The sequence below is a fragment of the Lissotriton vulgaris genome, chromosome 2_1 (assembly GCF_964263255.1).
Source record: "Lissotriton vulgaris chromosome 2_1, aLisVul1.2, whole genome shotgun sequence".
Lineage (NCBI taxonomy): Eukaryota > Metazoa > Chordata > Amphibia > Caudata > Salamandridae > Lissotriton > Lissotriton vulgaris.
Window position 1 is genome coordinate 3,859,618 of NC_141687.1, and position 18,843 is coordinate 3,878,460.

The following is an 18,843-nucleotide window of genomic DNA, read 5'->3' on the forward strand; positions in this document are numbered from 1 at the left end:
GAAGCCAGTGGTAGCCTTGTTACATCTTCTTGGAGTATGATTAATTATATATCAGTACGATATGATAATATTGGTCAATTCCAGGAAATTGCTACAAACACAGACAGTGTGGGCAGTGTCTCTTCTCCAGAATCTAGGGTTTGTAATAAATCAAAGGAAATCAATTCTAAGTGCATCTGAGATAATTCAGTTGTTAGAATTATCAGAAGATGCTTATAGGCACTCCTGTCAATATGCCTCTTCTTAGAGGTTGGAGCCAACGGGCTATCTGTCTCTTGGGCAACACCAATGCTGCTCTATCAGTGGAGAGGAGGAAACTTATCCTCATGAGAATAGATCCTGAGCTGGTGGACTTATAGACTTCAAGAAATAAGCTCTCTTTCTTCCTCTGAAGAAGATCAAAGGAATCAAAACAAAGTTTAATTCTGTTCTAAACCTAAATAAGCATTCGCTCTGCAGGCTTGCAAGAATTGTGGGCCTCCTTTCGGCATCCATTCAAGCAGTGTTTCCAGCTCCTCTTCATTATTGAGCGCTCCAACGCCCCAGGGCTCATCATCTTCAAGGGGGCCTCCCTTACTCAATGTTAGTTTCCCTTTCAGCAGATGCACCGGACGAGCCAAAGTGGTGTGTTTTTCAGAATGAGGAATGGAATGGAAGATCCATTTTTGGCCAGGCCCCAGATATCCTGTTAGAATCCGACACCAGAAGATCAGGCCGGAAATCATGGTGCGGAAATGTTGTAGCTGGAGGACAATGGTGCCCAGAAGAAATGCAATATAATATGAACTGTTTAAAGCTGCATGCACATTCCACTGCGGTAAAAAAAACTATCCCTGTCAACAGTACAGTGCTGTATTCTTCCGGCCCTCACAAGTGTGGTTCCCTCAACTTCTAGAACTCTCTATGGACTTCCCGAGAATAATTCTGACATTTCCCAAGTCACTCTTGTCCCCTAAAGGTCATCTTCATGTTTCGATTATCAAAGGACAATTGCATCTGATGACCTAGAAAATGTTAGGCCAGCCTGGAATGTCTCAGGACTTTGGTCACACTAACTTTGGTCAGTTATCAAGGATTCCTGGACTCTTTCCATTCAATCCAGTTATAAATACACCTGGGCTTCCTGGGTTAGCTGGTTTGTGAAGCGAAATGTTATTCCCATTTGTGCATCTCGTGTAGGCATGGTCAAATTTCCTTGCTACCCTTTTTTGTGGATGGAAAAGCCTACAGAACAGTCAGTTCTAGCTGCTTAGCTATTTCTCCAGGACTTGTTCTTTTGAAAGAAGAACCAGCAGGTAAACATTGTTGGTATATAGAGCTCTTAAATCAATCAGACTCATAAATCCCCCACAATCCAAATAGTAATGTCTTTGGGAGATGGCATTGTATCACTTTCTTTCTTGGCCTCATATTGAATTCCTTTCTTTGAAACAATTGTCTACAAAATTAACAATGCTCTTGTGTTTGCTCTCTTTCAGAAGAGATTCTGATGTTAAAGCTTTTGATGTTGATAATAAATTATTTTCTACACAGGGGATAGCATTTTATCTTACTAGACGTACACACTCAAATTCATCCTACCTTTTTCACCCTGCTTTCTGTGAATGTGAGAAGTTATGTGTTATCTCTTGCCTTCATTGTTATGAATTCCAGACTGCTGCTTTTCCCCCTTCTGCAGTATTCCAACTGCTAATATCTTTCAAGAAACCTGTGTCTCCTTCTACTTTGGCCAGGTGGGTTAAATGGATCATGGCAGAGGCGGGCATAGACATTACCTTGTTCGGCTCCCATTCAGATGGGAACCGAACAAGGCCTCAAACGCCTTTATTTCAACAGGCCATCTGGAAGATATCCTTAGCTCCACAGATTGATCGAGAGCGTTCACTTTCTGAACATTCTTTTTAAAACAATTGATCATGTTTCTTCTAATGTTATTGCACAGCTTTGAACTTGTCATAATTGATCCTCTGGTCTTGTAGTAGAATGTAAATCTACCCAACTAACATGAAAGAAGGTTTGGAATCTGTTAAAGACACAGGGGTAAAAATGATCACACCCTTCCCTCCCAAATAGTTAGCAATACTTTTATCTTCTGCCATTGGTGGATTCAATGTTGTCTTAGATGGTGGCCTTTTCAGGTGGATACATTTCTACAGTCGAATGTTTCAAGTTTATTGCTTATATTACGAGTCAAGGCATGTCTAAGATGGACTGCTTGGACTGCTCTGCTATTATAAAGAAGGGGATGGTTGCTGCTTACCAGGGATAATTATTCCAGAGGCTTTCACTGATTGGAAGATCACACATGAGGTCACAGCTGATCTAGAAAGCTGACCTCCTTCATATCTTGCTTATATTCTTTCTTCCATGGCAGTGCTTCCCAAACTTTTGACTCCTGAGGACCCCCACTGAATCACTACTGGAAGTCGGGGACCCCCAAGCAATTTGTACAATTTAAATTTCTTTTAAAAAAAATGCCTTTTGAAGCAGAGGCAATTTCAAGAGGGAAACTGCCTGAACTGGGTCTATTGGCATGGACATGTACGCATACAGCAGTGTATTATTTAGTGGTACCCAAGGGCTTGTGGAAAGTGAGCAATCAGACAGCTGCCCGAAAATCCTACTGCTGATCCTGGCTGCATCTATTTTTACCTGCCTGCCAAGTAATGGTAACCTATACACATGTGTCTGTCAACGTTGTATTGCTTTTATTGTATTGCCTCTATTTTCAGTGTTGTGTCTGTGACTGCTGTTGTCTGTCTTCCCCCGCTGCCTGTACCTGGTCCGTGCCCCTTTTTCTTCCCTCTGTTCCCCTCGCTGTCCCCGTGCTCTCTCTCCCCGGTCTTTCCTTCTGTTCCTCTCGCTTCCCCGTGTCTCTGCCCGGTTTTCCATTCTGTTCCCCTCGCTATCCCGGTGCCTCTCAGCCCGTTCTGCCTTCTGTTCTTAGCTGCCCCTATATTTCTGTATTCTGTATTTTGCCTCTGTGCCATTCGTTTTTTTATGCCCGTCTGCCCTCTGTGCCACTATTTTTTCCTTTGTTTTGTGCCCATTTTGCCTTTTGTTCCACTCATTTTTCCCTCATTTTTTGTGCCTTTCAGCACTCTGTTCCACTCATTTTTTTTGCCTTTCTGCCCTCTGTTCCATTAATTTTTCCCTTGTTTTTTGTGCCTTTCTGCCCTCTGTTCCACTTGTTTTTCCCTCGTTTTTTGTGCCCTTCTGCCCTCTGTTCCACTCATTTTTTGTGCCTTTCTGCCCTCTGTTCCACTCGTTTTTTGTGTCTTTCTGCCCTCTGTTCCACTCATTTTTCCCTCGTTTTTTTGTGCCCTTCTGTCCTCTGTTCCAATAGTTTTTTGTGCCTTTCTGCCCTCTGTTCCAGTCGTTTTCCCCTTATTTCTGTACCCTTCTGCCCTCTGTTCCACTCATTTTTTGTGCCTTGCTGTCCTCTGTTCCACTTGTATTTTGTGCCTTTCTACCCTCTGTTCCACTAGTTTTTCCATCGTTTTTGTGCCCTTCTGCCCTCTGTTCCACTCGTTTTTGTGCCTTTCTGCCCTCTGTTCCACTTCGTTTTCCCCTAGTTTTTTGTGCCCTTTTGCCCTCTGTTCCACTCATATTTTTTGTGCCTTTCTGCCCTCTGTTCCACTAATTTTTCCCTTGTTTTTTGTGCCCTTCTGCCTTCTCTTCCACTAATTTTTTGTGCCTTTCTGCCCTCTGTTCCACTCATTTTTTGTGCTTTTCTGCCCTCTGTTCCACTCGTTTCCCCTCGTTTTGGTGCCATTCTGCCCTCGTTCCTCTCATTTTGGTGCCTTTCTGTCCTCTGTTCCACTCATTTTTTGTGCCTTTCTGCCCTCTGTTCCACCCGTTTCCCCTCATTTTTGTGCCCTTCTGCCCTCTGTTCCACTCGTTTTTTATGCCTTCCTGTCTTCTGTTCCACTCGTTTTTTGTGCCTTTCTACCCTCTGTTCCACTCGTTTTTCCCTCATTTTTGTGCCCTTCTGCCCTCTGTTCCACTCATTTTTGTGCCTTTCAGCCCTCTGTTCCACTTCGTTTTCCCCTCTTTTTTTGTGCCCTTCTGCCCTCTGTTCCACTCATTTTCCCCTTGTTTTTTGTGCCCTTCTGCCCTCTGTTCCACTCATTTTTGTGCCTTTCTGCCCTCTTTTCCACTCATTTTCCCATTGTTTTTTGTGCCCTTCAGCCCTCTCTTCCACTCGTTTTTTGTGCCTTTCTGCCCTCTATTCCACTCATTTTTTGTGCCTTTCTGCCCTGTGTTCCACTAATTTTTCCCTCATTTTTTGTGCCCTTCTGCCCTCTGTTCCACTTTGTTTTCCCCTCGTTTTTTGTGCCCTTCTGCCCTCTGTTCCACTTGTTTTTTTGTGCCTTTCTGCCCTCTGTTCCACTCGTTTTTTGTGTCTTTCTGACCTCTGTTCCACTAATTTTCCCCTTGTTTTTTGTGCCCTTCTGCCCTCTGTTCCACTCATTTTTTGTGCGTTTCTGCCCTCTGTTCCACTTTGTTTTCCCCTCGTTTTTTGTGCCCTTCTGTCCTCTGGTCCACTTGTTTTTTTGTGCCTTTCTGCCCTCTGTTCCACTCGTTTTTTGTGCTTTTCTGCCCTCTGTTCCACTAATTTTTCCCTTGTTTTTTGTGCCCTTCTGCCCTCTGTTCCACTTGTTTTTCGTGCCTTTCTGCCCTCTGTTCCACTTTGTTTTCCCCTCATTTTTTGTGCCCTTCTACCCTTTTGCCCTTCTGCCTTCTGTGCCACTCCTGTTTTACTTGTTTTTGTGCCCCTTTTGCCTTCTGTTCCGCTTGTTTCCCCAGCCACAGTGCCCACTGCGGCCCCGCCCCCCTGACTTCCCTCTGCCCATTCACTGCCCCCGCCTCCCAATTGTATTGTTGTAGACTCGCTGCCCCTGCGCCAACATTCACAGCTCTTGTGTGCTGTGAGGATGCATTGGTGTTTCATTTTTCACTACGACAGGCACTGGAGTCCTGCGAACCCCTTAGGAATGTCTCATGGACCCCTAGGTGTCCGCGGACCACAGTCTGTTCCATGGTATGTTATATTTCACTTTGCTGCAAGAGCTACAAGTCAATACGTTAAGTCATATTTTTCGCCTCTGTGTTTTTAATAAAATCCAAACCTCCTGTCAATTTAGTGGGGGAGATTTACAATATGTGTGAGTTAAACATCGACTTGTGATATTTGTAGGCACCTTGAAGTTTGAGTGTTATGTGATATTTTCACTCTTCATAAATGCAAATGCAGAAGTGTCTCTTGCCATACGCTTCTTTTACAGATAAGAGTTCAGGGGCATATTTACAATGGGATTGCTCCACAGGAACGTCACTTTTATCAACATTCAGAACTCTACTTTGTAGATATGGGGACCCTTTCACTCAGTTTTCTGCATCAAAGTCGTGTGCAATTTTGACGCTGCCCCTGGTTTACAAGGATGTGTAAATTTGAGGCAATGCCAAAAAATAATGTCATGCAATAGCAGGCATTAGAATGGCGCAGCGAGGAAAATACCTTAATTTCTCCTTGTTTTTGCTTTTTCTATGTGTGCTCCAGAATGAGCAAAACACCATTAACGGTTGTTTATGTGCAGGAAGGTGTACCATCCTGCACATAAGTAATCATTAAATAATGATGATTTGCTGCTTCTATTTGTGCTGCAGAATGCAGTAAATATAGAAGTAACAAATCACCATTACTGATTGTTTATGTGCCGGATGCGACACCTTCCTGCACATTAACAATCATTCCCTGCACTGCAGACACCCTTGCAATATGGCGCAAGGGTGTCTGTGTGGGTTCGAGATAGCTAATTGTAGTGCCTGTGCTCAGGAAAACACAAGGGTGCTAAATATTATTCTGAATACGATGCTTCCCTACGTTTTGAAAAAGGGAGAACTCTGCGTTGCAAATTTGGCTGCAGCTCCACTCTCCATCATTTCTATGTAAATATGCCCCTCAGTTTGCAGGAAGGTATATATTTTTTTTCAGATGGTGATGTAAAACCTGGGGTCATATTATCAACAAATAGTGATATCAGCGAAGTAGGGTTAGCAGCAAATTTTTTATCGCCACGCATCACGGGATTTTATCGCTGAGATAACGTGCGATTAGCTACGTTTATCTCAAAAGCGATAAAATCCCCGTCGATAGCGACAAAATCCGTGAATATCGCTGAGAATACAGCAATATTCACACATTATTGCTAACAGAGTCTTAGCCATTATATCCACCTCCTATTGGATATCATGGCTAAGAACTGGTCTGAGCAAGTGTTAGATTTTGGAGATATTCGCGCTTAGCGCGAATATTTCCATCGCTACACCTGTGTTGGTAATAGGCGATAGGGATGTTAGCAACTACTTTCAGTCGCTAACAGGTTGGGTACGGCCACTTTGCATGTCATTAGCGATAAATATCGCTGACATGCAAAGTGGGCCCCAAACCGCTTGCTTTTGCCTACAAGCTGTAGCTAACTGCTTTTAGCAACAGCTTGCTAATAGGGCGATAGTATTATCGCCGCTTAGCGGCCGAAAACGGCTATTAAAGCGGTGAAAATTGCCTATCGCCCCCCCTTGATAATATGCCCCCGGATTCCTTAATGAGTCACAAAAGCAAGATTTTGCACTAGGAAGAGATCAGTTGGAGGCACACTTCAGCCGCTGTTGGTGGCATGACCTCCTAAATTCAAAATAGGGTGGTCATACAGTGTAAAAGTGGATCATATACTTCACATACAGACCTTCTCTGAGATCTAAGATTTATTTTTTATTTTATTTATTTTAAAGGTTTTATATAGCACTGGCTAGACCCGGAGGTATCGGAGCTCTTTACATGAGTATCAGACCATAGTTGCAGGTTACATCGTTACAAAGGTTACACAGTTATTAGAGCATGGCACATAGTTACATGTAAGGTCGAGAAAAACAAGAAGGACATATACGTAAAGGAAAAAGCAGGCAAGGAGAGAGATTCAGGGTAGGGGGTAGGAGCAGGGGAAGTAGACAGAGAATGGAGATGGGTAGGGGAGGGTGAGAGACACAGCACGGAAAGATGAGGGGGAGGGAAGGGTGACGGGACACAAACCGGAAGACGAGTCAAAGCTGCGTCCAAAGTCCAGTAAACTGTGGTCCCAGGGAAAGTGGTATCATTTCCCCATCTCTGTTGTGAGAGGCTCCCTATACACAGTGGACTCTCTCAGAGGGGTCTCTGAGACTCCAAGGTCTACATACTGGATCCTTCCCCAAAAAGGGGAGAGGGAGTGCTTTGGCAATGGGTGCCATACCATACCTCAACTGTGAGTGGCTCCCTTGGCGCTGTGGACTCTCTCAGCGGGTTCGCTGAGTTTCCAGAGTATAAATATTGGATCTTTCCCCAACAAGGGGAGAAGGAGTGCTTTGTAACAGGGCACAAAAGGGGGGGCTATGTGGTGTAGCAAGCAAGGGGAGAGATTCAGGAGAGAGGGGATGGGAGCAAAGGAAGTAGACAAAGTAAGAGAGAGTGCTAAATGGGAACAAGCAGCATCAGTTTGGGGCACAGACTGTTTTGTCTCTGTGGCCATGACCTTGCCCCATCTCTAAGGTAAAAGCCTAGCAAGGGCCATTCCAGGACATAAAGCACACAGTTAGCAATTCAAACTCTTTTTTTTACGATTCACAGAAGTTTATAGTAAACTGCATATCAGCAATCCAAATGTTATCATAGTAAGTTCTTGGGTGCAGAGGATGATGCGCAGCTCACCATGTTGTTTTCCCCTGTTGTCGGCACCTGTGAGTTTTTGGCGGCTGTGATCGAAAAGAATGTCTGACATAATATCGACAGACAGAATATCGAACTACAAAAATATCGGAACAAAAATATCGACATCAAAAATATCGGAATCATATCTTCATAAAGGTAAGTACAAAAATATTGAAAAAATAATATCGTAGTACAAAAATATCGGAATTAAAAATATCGTTTTTTTAAATGTATTAATAATAATGTAAAAATAATATTAAAATACATATAATTTTATAAATATTAAATAAAAATATTAAAACAAAATTAAAACTAATACATATACATTTAAAATAAATAAAACACTTAATAATTTAATGTAATTTTATTTTTTTTAATGTTATTTAATTGATTTAATGTAATTTTTATTTGTTTTTACCCTGTACGCCTGTACCCCAAAAACCCAAAACTGACCCTGAACCCTAAAAATATCCCTGTACCCCAAAAACCGAATACTGACCCAGAACCCTAAAAATACCCCTTTACCCAAAAACTGAAAAATGACCCTGAACCCTAAAAATACCCCTTTACCCAAAAACTGAAAACTGACCCTGAACCCTAAAAATACCCCTTTACCCAAGAACTGAAAACTGACCCTTATTCCTAAAAATACCCCTTTACCCAAAAACTGAAAACTGACCCTGAACCCTAAAAATACCCCTTTACCCAAAAACTGAAAACTGACCCTGAACCCTAAAAATACCCCTTTACCCAAGAACTGAAAACTGACCCTGAACCCTAAACATACCCCTTTACCCAAAAACTGAAAACTGACCCTGAACCCTAAAAATACCCCTTTACCGAAAAACTGAAAACTGACCCAGAACCCAAAAAATACCCCTTTACCCAAGAACTGACACAAAAGGGGGAGCTAAGTGGTGTAGCAAGCAAGGGGAGAGATTCAGGAGAGAGGGGATGGGAGCAAAGGAAGTAGACAAAGTAAGAGAGAGTACTAAATGGGAACAAGCAGCATCAGTTTGGGGCACAGACTGTTTTGTCTCTGTGGCCATGAGTTTGCCCCATCTCTAAGGTAAAAGCCTAGCAAGGGCCATTCCAGGACATAAAGCACACAGTTAGCAATTCAAACTCTTTTTTTTACGATTCACAGAAGTTTATAGTACACTGCATATCAGCAATCCAGATGTTATCATAGTAAGTTCTTGGGTGCAGAGGATGATGCGCAGCTCACCATGTTGTTTTCCCCTGTTGTCGGCACCTGTGAGTTTTTGGCGGCTGTGATCGAAAAGAATGTCTGACATAATATCGACAGACAGAATATCGAACTACAAAAATATCGGAACAAAAATATTGACATCAAAAATATCGGAATCATATCTTCATAAAGGTAAGTACAAAAATATCGAAAAAATAATATCGTAGTACAAAAATATCGGAATTAAAAATATCGTTTTTTTAAATGTATTAATAATAATATTAAAATACATATAATTTTACAAATATTAAATAAAAATATTAAAACAAAATTAAAACTAATACATATACATTTAAAATAAATAAAACACTTAATAATTTAATGTAATTTTATTTTTTTTAATGTTATTTAATTGATTTAATGTAATTTTTATTTGTTTTTACCCTGTATGCCTGTACCCCAAAAACCCAAAACTGACCCTGAACCCTAAAAATATCCCTGTACCCCAAAAACCGAATACTGACCCAGAACCCTAAAAATACCCCTTTACCCAAAAACTGAAAACTGACCCTGAACCCTAAAAATACCCCTTTACCCAAAAACTGAAAACTGACCCTGAACCCTAAAAATACCCCTTTACCCAAGAACTGAAAACTGACCCTTATCCCTAAAAATACCCCTTTACCCAAAAACTGAAAACTGACCCTGAACCCTAAAAATACCCCTTTACCCAAAAACTGAAAACTGACCCTGAACCCTAAAAATACCCCTTTACCCAAGAACTGAAAACTGACCCTGAACCCTAAACATACCCCTTTACCCAAAAACTGAAAACTGACCCTGAACCCTAAAAATACCCCTTCACCCAAAAACTGAAAACTGACCCAGAACCCTAAAAATACCCCTTTACCCAAGAACTGAAAACTGACCCTAAACCCTAAAAATACCCCTTTACCCAAAAACTGAAAACTGACCCTGACCCTTTAAATATACTCCTTTACCCAAAATTAATTAATATTATTTAATTACCAATTAATTATCAATTAACAATAACAATAAAGTAGATATATTAGCACATTAGCTGTAATTAATTTAATTTAATAATTAATATTTTTTTCACAATTAATTATTTAAGAATAACAAAAAATTATATAATAAAAAATTACTATAATTAATGTAATTAACTAATTAATATTAATTAATTACCAACTAATTAATAAATAAAAATATGTACAAAATTATATTAATTAATTAACTATTTAATATAAATTAATTACCAATTAATTATTAATTAAAACATGTACAAACTTATAATAATTAATTAATTATTATTAAATTACTTCCCACCCTATTCCCCTATAAACCCATAACCCGCTACAGTAGTAAAAGACAATATTTAATTAAATTACATTAAAAATAAATAATAAAACATAATAAATACCATATAATATACACTAAATTTATTTAAAAATTGATATTAGTAACATCAAAGTTATTTATTTCGATATTATTGACATCGATATTTCAAACTTCGATATTACTGATATCATACTAATATCGATATTAAGACTGTCGATATTACTTACCTTCGATATTTTGTCCCATCGATATTTAAACTTCGATATTATTGTATATTGATATTTAAAACTCGATATTTTGTCTGTGTATCGATCGAAAAGTAGGAGGAAACTATTCTGCTGATTTTTTGGCAGCATAAACGAGCCCTATAGCAGTACCAGTCTCCCTGGTGTCCAGCTTCTCCCCGAATTCAGTGGTGTTGGGACCTAGCAACCTCACCTCTTTTCTACCTACCGCCGGTGATTCTTTTAGTGGGGTGGAGTCATTTTGGGGCCTGTCTTAGCATCCATCCTCCTGCTGTGCAGTATGGCTCTTCTCCCTTGTTGCCACAGTGCTCAGTTGCCCCTCACCTCTTCATGATGGGTCTGCCATTAGTCCTGGGGGCCAACCTAATGTGCTCTTGGTGTTCACTGCTATTTCCCAGGTAGGGGTGGTTGAGTAGGTGCCCACAAGGATGATTGGTATTTTTGTTTCCCCTATTGATGCCAAGGAGTCACTGTGTAAATTGTTGCTTGCTCCTTTATCTATGAAGCGTCTTATCCGGGTGCCATCTTTAAGTCAGGCACCCAGCTTCTACCGCCTCACAGCACCCTGCCAATGGGTCCCAAACAGTCCTCTAGACCCAGAGGGGCTCTACCGCCTCACAGCACCCGGCCAATGGGACCCAAACGGTCCTCTAGACCGAGAGGGGCTCCGCGTACTCACTCACAGCACTGGGTGTACTCCTGCCGATGCACTGCTCCAGGTTGCTCAAGCCGGTCAGCCCATTGCATCCAAAATGGCAGGCGCTGTTTGCAGTTACCGGATCAAAGTCCGGGTAAGGCTGCTCTCGGCAGTATGCACCATTGCAGCCCCAGGCCCATCCCAGGCATCGACAGCGACGGTGCGGCAGGCTTGGTTGTATAAGGAGTTGCTGTACTCAGTGACTGTACGCTGTACTCAGTCCCTACTCAGAGTGATCTATAAATACATTTACAACTTCATTGGCTAATATTCAAGAAAGATTACTGTGGCATCCTTGTCCTGTGTGTCTCTGCCTCATGACACAGCTGCGCTGATGTCATGAGACACTGGATTCTCTGATGGAATGTTATCCTTTGATCACTAAGCAGTTGCTATCCTACTTTATTGCTGGCTGGATGTTCACCTGTGGATGGGATCTTTTCTTCAAATAAACCTCTACTTTTTATCTTCAATTTGTGGATCCTTATTTTACATTTGGCGACGCAGGATGGGAAGAAGAAGATAAGATCTCAACACCTATCTCAAGATTTTTTTTTTAAAAAAAGAACTTGTTCCTTTTGAAATTCCTGATACTTGGAACAACCTGAGATACTTTGGTGACATTCAACTTTCAAGATGGAAGATATTTGATTTACCTTGGACTGGATTTTAGGACTGCATCTTAAAACAAAAGAAACTTCCATTTCCACTTTCAGGGTAAGAAGAATTCAACTTAATTTTAGCAAGAAAACAAACCACTTTGTTTTCTTCCTACATATTTCTAATGGTATAACCTAGCGGTGTTAACTTTTTTGAGCTTTATTGGCTTTTTAATTACTACTTTGGACACTTTTGCGACTATTTTATACAGCGCATTCGATCTCTGCAAGTTGCATCTTTCGATTCTCCTACCTGCCAACGTCCTCGCAAGCGTCTCCACGAGCGAGCGTCCTCACGAGCGAGCTGCCTCTTGCAAAAGAACGCCATTGCCAGAATATCGAAGCTTTAGAAAACAAACATCTTGCTTCGCCTCGCTTCTGGACTCTTCGCAAAGCCGGCCGGGAGGCACGCAAACGTGCCGCAAGGCATCCTGGGAGTCACGCAAACGTGGACGCCATCTTGGATTGGTGAATTCTTCGGTTTTCACCTCACAACATACGCGTTACTCTGTAAACGCGTTATAAACACCGCTGGTCATCGCTATTCTTCCATTTTACCCTGAACTTTTGTTATCATCACATTTATGGTACAAACTTTGCCAAGTTCTCTCAACGATTTAAAGGTACTGTTTTATTTAATTCTTTCTCCTGACACACTCACTGGGAACTCCTGTTGTGTATTCTACCGCTGTGACACACACACAATTTAAGCAAGCTGTTGTGTGTCCTGCCACTTGCTCTTGTGTGTCCTACCACTGTGACACACACACATATTAGACAATCTGATATTAGTCAACCTGTTGTGTGTCCTGCTACTGTGACACACACACATTGTAATTGGATACACTTACTTGGAACTGACTTTGTGTGTTCTACTGTGACACACACACATAATAGACATCTCTTTTCTTATTTTCATTTTGTGCTCTATTTCTTTTTGGTTAACAACAACATGCAAAATGTCACTGCTCCCCCTTTCTTTTTGTCCTCACCTGGGGATCCTCCTATTAGATGGAAAAAATGGCGTAAAGTGTTTGAAAGGTATGCAAGGGTGTGTGGTTCTAGCTTGAGTGCTGAAAGGAAGACAGCCCTACTTTTACACTGTTTGGGGGCAGAAGGACAAGAGGTATTCGATCATTTGCCTGACATTGATGACAGTACTTTAAATGAATACGAAATTTGTATTGCAAAACTAGATGAGCATTATCTTCCTAGAGTCAGTACAATTTTAGAAAGATATCATTTTGGTCGAAGAACACAAATGGAAGAAGAAACCATTGAGAACTATATTACAGCTTTAAGGAAACTTGCTTCCTCATGTAAGTTTGGGGCAAGTCTTGATGAGCATATTAGAGATCAGTTCATGCTTGGGTGTTATATTGAAAAGGTGAGAGAAGAATTGTGGCAAAAGGATGAACCTTCTTTAGAGGAAGTTCTTACTATTGCTAAGAGGATAGAACATTCTATTAAATGTGTAGAAGTCATCAAAAAGAATGGTGACAACAAAACTACGAAAGAAACTGTGAATGTTGTGAAATCTACTGCTAGAACAAGTGAAAATCAGCAAAAAGACTCTAAAAATGAAAATGTTTCCAACAAAATTCCGTATAAAAAAAAGGAGAACACTTTGGATTTCTCCCAAGTAAGATGTTACAGATGTGGTAAAATGGGGCATTTTGCCACAGATAGACAATGTTCTGGTTGGAAAGCTTATTGTAGTAAGTGCAAAAGGAAAGGACACTTCACCTCATGTTGTAAAGGGGGAAACTATAGAGGTAGAGTGAATGAGATATTTTATGATTTTGAAAATGAAGATAATCTAGATGAACACCTAGATTGTGGGCAAATTTATATTCAAACTGTAAGTGCTGAGGAAGCAAAGAATTCCCCTTGTGATGAAATTTTGGTGGAAGGTTATCCCACCAAAGTTTTGTTCGATTCTGGGGCAAAAATTACTATTGTAGCAAAAGATTTTTTTTTGAGTAAGTTGGGACATAAACTTGAGCTCTCACGCCCCGATATAAGACCATTTGGTTATGCTGGTCAACCCATTAAACTACTTGGGGTTTTTGAAGGTATGATTAATTATAAGAATAGGTTGGCCAAGGCAAAAATTTATGTTTCTCAAAAAGGAGATAGCATAATAAGCTGGTTTGCTATTAAAGATTTGGGTGTTATGCTTGATCCAAACTCAACACCTCCTATTCTTCTAAAACAGCCCTTTCCCTGCACACCTCAGATTGTTTCAGTAGTTTCTTGTGATTTCACTAGTGAACTGAAAGCCAGATTTCCTAAAGTTTTTTCGGAAAATTTAGGATGTCTTAATGACTATTGTCATCGTATCATCTTGAAGAAGGATGCTGTACCTGTCTGCTGCAAAGTGCGAAATGTACCTGTAGCAGTCAGAGAACAAGTTAAAGATGAACTTGATAAGCTGGTCAAGGGAGGCATCATAGAAACAGTAGAAGGAACGGAGTGGGTTGCCCCGATTGTCGCAGCCAAGAAATCGGACAACTCTCTCCGTCTCTGTGTTGATTTAAGAGAACTCAACAAGTGTGTAGTTACTGATCATTATCCTCTACCCAAGATTGCGGACATGCTTATGCTACTTAAAGGTGCTAAAATTTTCAGCACCATTGATCTAAGGTCCGCGTACCATCAGATTAGGTTGGAAGAAGATTCGAAAGACTTAACCTCTTTTGTGACACCTTATGGCACTTTTAGGTTCGTTAGACTACCATTTGGTTTAGTGTCAGCCGCATCGGTTTTTCAGAGGGCATTAGAGAAGGTCTTAAAAGGTTTACATGGTGTTAGAGTCTATCAGGACGACATTCTTGTGTTTGGCATAGATAATCCTCAACATGATTTTAGGCTATTTGCTGTTCTAGGGAGGTTGTGTGATGCAGGTTTGACTGTCAAGATTGAGAAGTGTAAATTTAGAAAAACTTCCATTGATTATCTAGGTCACACTATTACAGAAGGAGGAATTTTGCCTAAGGAAAATCTGATCTCTACAATTTCTAAGATGTCTCCCCCACAGAACAAGGAAGAGTTGATGAGTTTTTTGGGACTTGCTGAATATTATAGCAAGTTTGTGAAAGACTTTGCCTCTTTGTGTGCCAATATGAGGTATTTGTTGAAGAAGGGTGTAGATTTCATTTGGGGAGAGAAATGTCAGCGTGAGTTTGAGGTCATCAAGGAGAGGCTAGCTTCTGCTCCGAAATTGAGCAGTTTTGATCCTTCTGAGAAATCTATTTTGATTACTGATGCAAGCCTGAAAGGTTTAGGTGCGGTGCTTGTACAGAAATTTGAGGGCATTGAGAGGGTCATTCTTTTCTTGTCAAGGAGTTTAAAGGGAGCTGAAACTCGATACTCAGTGATTGAGCGTGAAGCTCTTGCTGTTTACTGGTCAGTCAAGAAGCTTAAAAACTTATTGTGGGGAACCAATTTTGAGGTCAGGACAGATCACAAGCCGCTTTGTGAAATTTTAAAGAAAAAAGGTATAGATGCGGTGTCTGGTAGAATCACAAAATGGGTTGTTGGTTTACAGGATTATGATTTTAGTGTAAAGTACCTACCTGGAGTAGAAAACAAAGTGGCTGATGCTTTGTCCCGCCTTGTTCCCAGTTCTGAGGTTGAGGATGAGGAAGATTGTGATGTTGATGATGAGATGGTTTGTGTTGTAGAAGAGGCTGTCATTGATAAAGAGAGGTGGTTGAAGATGCTTCAGGAAGATTCGACTCTGGTAGAGGTACTTAAACTCCTAATGACAGGATGGAAGATTAAACCCAAATGTAATGAAGGTCTTGAGAAATTTTGGCATGTCAAGGATCAGCTTTCTGAACAAGATGGCTTACTTTTTAGAGGAACTAGATTGGTTCCACCCCTAGCTCTTCGGGATGAGCTTATGTCTGTAGCACATATCGGTCATTTAGGAATCTCTAAGACTAAGGAGATTTTAAGGAGCTCATATTGGTGGCCAAATATGGATTTGGAAGTAGAGCGCAAAGTTAGGGATTGCATTGACTGTGCTCTTAGTGAGAAGGTAGCAAAACCTAAAGTCCAACCCATGGTGATTAGAGACAGACCGGATGCGCCCTGGAAAGAAGTGGGTTTGGATATTTTGGGGCCTATTACATCAGCTGGTTGTGAGTGGTATGTTCTTGTTCTTGTTGATTTCTTTTCTAGATGGCCAGAAATTGCCATAACTCGTGGTATCGAGACTAGGCATGTGGTGGATTTTTTAACTAAACTTTTTGCTAGAGAGGGCATCCCTAACGCCATCCTCACAGATAATGGTCCCCAATTAGTCTCTAAAGAGATGGAAAATTTTCTGTTAGAGCAAGGAGTTAAACACAAAAGGTCTTCCCTTTACCACCCAGAAACCAACGGTATGGTTGAGAGATTTAACCGTGTCCTTAAAGAGACTATTAGAATGGCTAAGTCTGCTGGCACAGATTGGAGAACAGATGTCTTTAAGAAGGTTAAGGTTTACAGGTTATCTCCCCATGCCGTTACTGGAAAGACTCCTTTTGAACTTTTTAGATCACGCACTCCTAATACCCTTGTGGTACCGGCATGGGTCAATGACTTGCAACCACCTCCTCGTGATGACTCTGATGAGTGGATGTTGCGTGAACTTTCTAGAATTGAGTCTAGAAAAAGGATGTTTGATGAGAGACATTCTGTTAAGGTCACACCTGTTAAAGTGGGAGATTGGGTACTTATTAAGAATCCCTGCAAAAACAATAAGGCTCTTTCTGCTACCTTTAAGAAGCCTATTCGTGTCATCAAAGTTTTCAAGAACGCCATCAAAACTGCTGATCATCGTGTTTGGAATTTGAACAGGGTGGTGGTGGTTAGCAATGATCTTGTGGAAGCTTCTTGCAGTCGTCATTCTCAAACTCCTGGAGTTGAGTCCTCCTCACTTCTTCGCAAGTCTGCAAGGGTTTCTCATTCTCCTAAATATTTAAAAGACTACGTCACTGTGTGATTAATGTTTTAGCATTGTTTTGTTTTCTCTTATAATTTTCTTGTTGTTGTTAGAAGGGAGATGTGTGGCATCCTTGTCCTGTGTGTCTCTGCCTCATGACACAGCTGCGCTGATGTCATGAGACACTGGATTCTCTGATGGAATGTTATCCTTTGATCACTAAGCAGTTGCTATCCTACTTTATTGCTGGCTGGATGTTCACCTGTGGATGGGATCTTTTCTTCAAATAAACCTCTACTTTTTATCTTCAATTTGTGGATCCTTATTTTACAATTACATCATGGTCCAATAAACCTAGGTTGACCATGTGACTCCATGTCACCAGCTTTCTACTCCTCCACTATTCTCTTGTATGTCTGAATGTATTAGTACTTGTAGCTGAGTTGGTTTTATGGTTCTGAAATATAAAATTTTACAAAATGTACATATTTTACAAATTATATCTTGGGCCTGAAAATGTGGTTTTGAAGAAAAAAGACCCATAAAGTCACTGAAGAACAAGAGTTAGAATAAGGAAATCCCTCTTTGTGCATGATCGACCCCAAGCTGTGGATGGATGCGGCTCCCTGCTAAACAGACCTCAGTGCCAGTGTTCTAGCCCCTTGCAAAGTGAATGTTGAATTGGCTACCCTCAATTGGCATAAGCTGACTTAGTAATACAGCCCCACCCCAAGGCTGCGGCACTGGCTGTGCCAACCTGTGTGTCACAAAGTGCAAAAATGGCTCCCTGCCTGTCTCTGCAGCTGGAAGAGCAGCTTTAAACTGCTATTTCGACTTTGTCATTCAAACAAATGGTAAAGCACCTATTTCCCTTAACACTATATGTAAGTCTCCCCTAAGGATGTCCTATGGAACCGTGGGGTAGAGAGATGTATATCATTAAGTCAGACATATACTTTTACTATATCCTAATAGCAAAGCTTTCCAAATTGTTATTTTTGATGTGAAAATGTTATCACCCCAATTGGCTGACACACAACTAAAGGATGCCCTCTCAGCCCCCAGTCTTCTGAATGGAGCTACAAAGTGGTACTTCAAGGTATTAAATCCATTGTAGCATTAAACCCGACTTGATGCCCAAGTCAAATGTAATGTCAGTTTTAAGGAAAGGCTAATTTAGAAAGTTGTCACTCTGTTGCATTGTTTGAGCAGTGGCCTCACACAGTTGCTGGCCACCAGACAGTTTTCCTCCCTTCTGGGGAGTATTGTGAGTGACTCCAGGCTCAGGAATAATAGAAGCTTGCTACAGGGACAGGTGTTACCTCCCCTTTGTAGGAAGCCACTGAGGGTGGTTTCCCAAAATGTGAGCTTCAAAGGTGAAGCTGCCTTTGGTGGGAAAAAGGCAATCAAAAACCTAGAGGCTTGCCTCTTTGTTCAGATAGACAAGCTGGCAGTGGGAACAAAGAGAGGAGACCAGTGCCCAAATCCGTGGATGTGTAGCCTACCGGAAGACACACCTCTAGGCTGGGTAACCAAGCTCCTAACATATAAGGAATGGTTCTGAATTCTTGGTAATGGCCACAGTAGTGCACCCTGGAATTGCTATATGTGAGACATAGCCGGAAGTCATCAAGGGTAGGAGACATCCTGGTAGCCCAACAGCTAGTCAAAGCCTCATCCCTTGAGGGCACTTTCTAAGCATAAACATGGTATCCTTGGCACCCAAAACATCAGATCACAATGAAACTGTAGAAAGGACCAAAGAAGGACTACCCTGATATCCACTGGACCTGGAAACAGAGGCTGCACTGATTGCTGGACTACACCTGATGCACCTTGGGCTACCAAAGACAGGACTGTGCCTGTGGCTCCTGGCAAGTGAAAATGTCTCTCTTGAGCCAAACCGAAGAAGTGAATCTGAGGGTCAGTGGTCTGCCCCTCTGGAACCAGCACCAGGGCATTCAACGCTGAAGTAGCCAATTCCGGCAAGTCAGCAGCAACTTTCTATTAA

The 18,843-nt window shown here is 41.2% G+C and overlaps 1 protein-coding gene across 1 annotated transcript in view; it reads right to left on the reverse strand.

Annotated features, from left to right (window-relative positions):
• The window catches only part of LOC147729445 (fish-egg lectin-like), a 94,273-nt gene that overhangs the window by 25,499 nt on the left and 49,931 nt on the right, over positions 1-18,843 (reverse strand). The gene's annotated exons all lie outside the window — the stretch shown is intronic.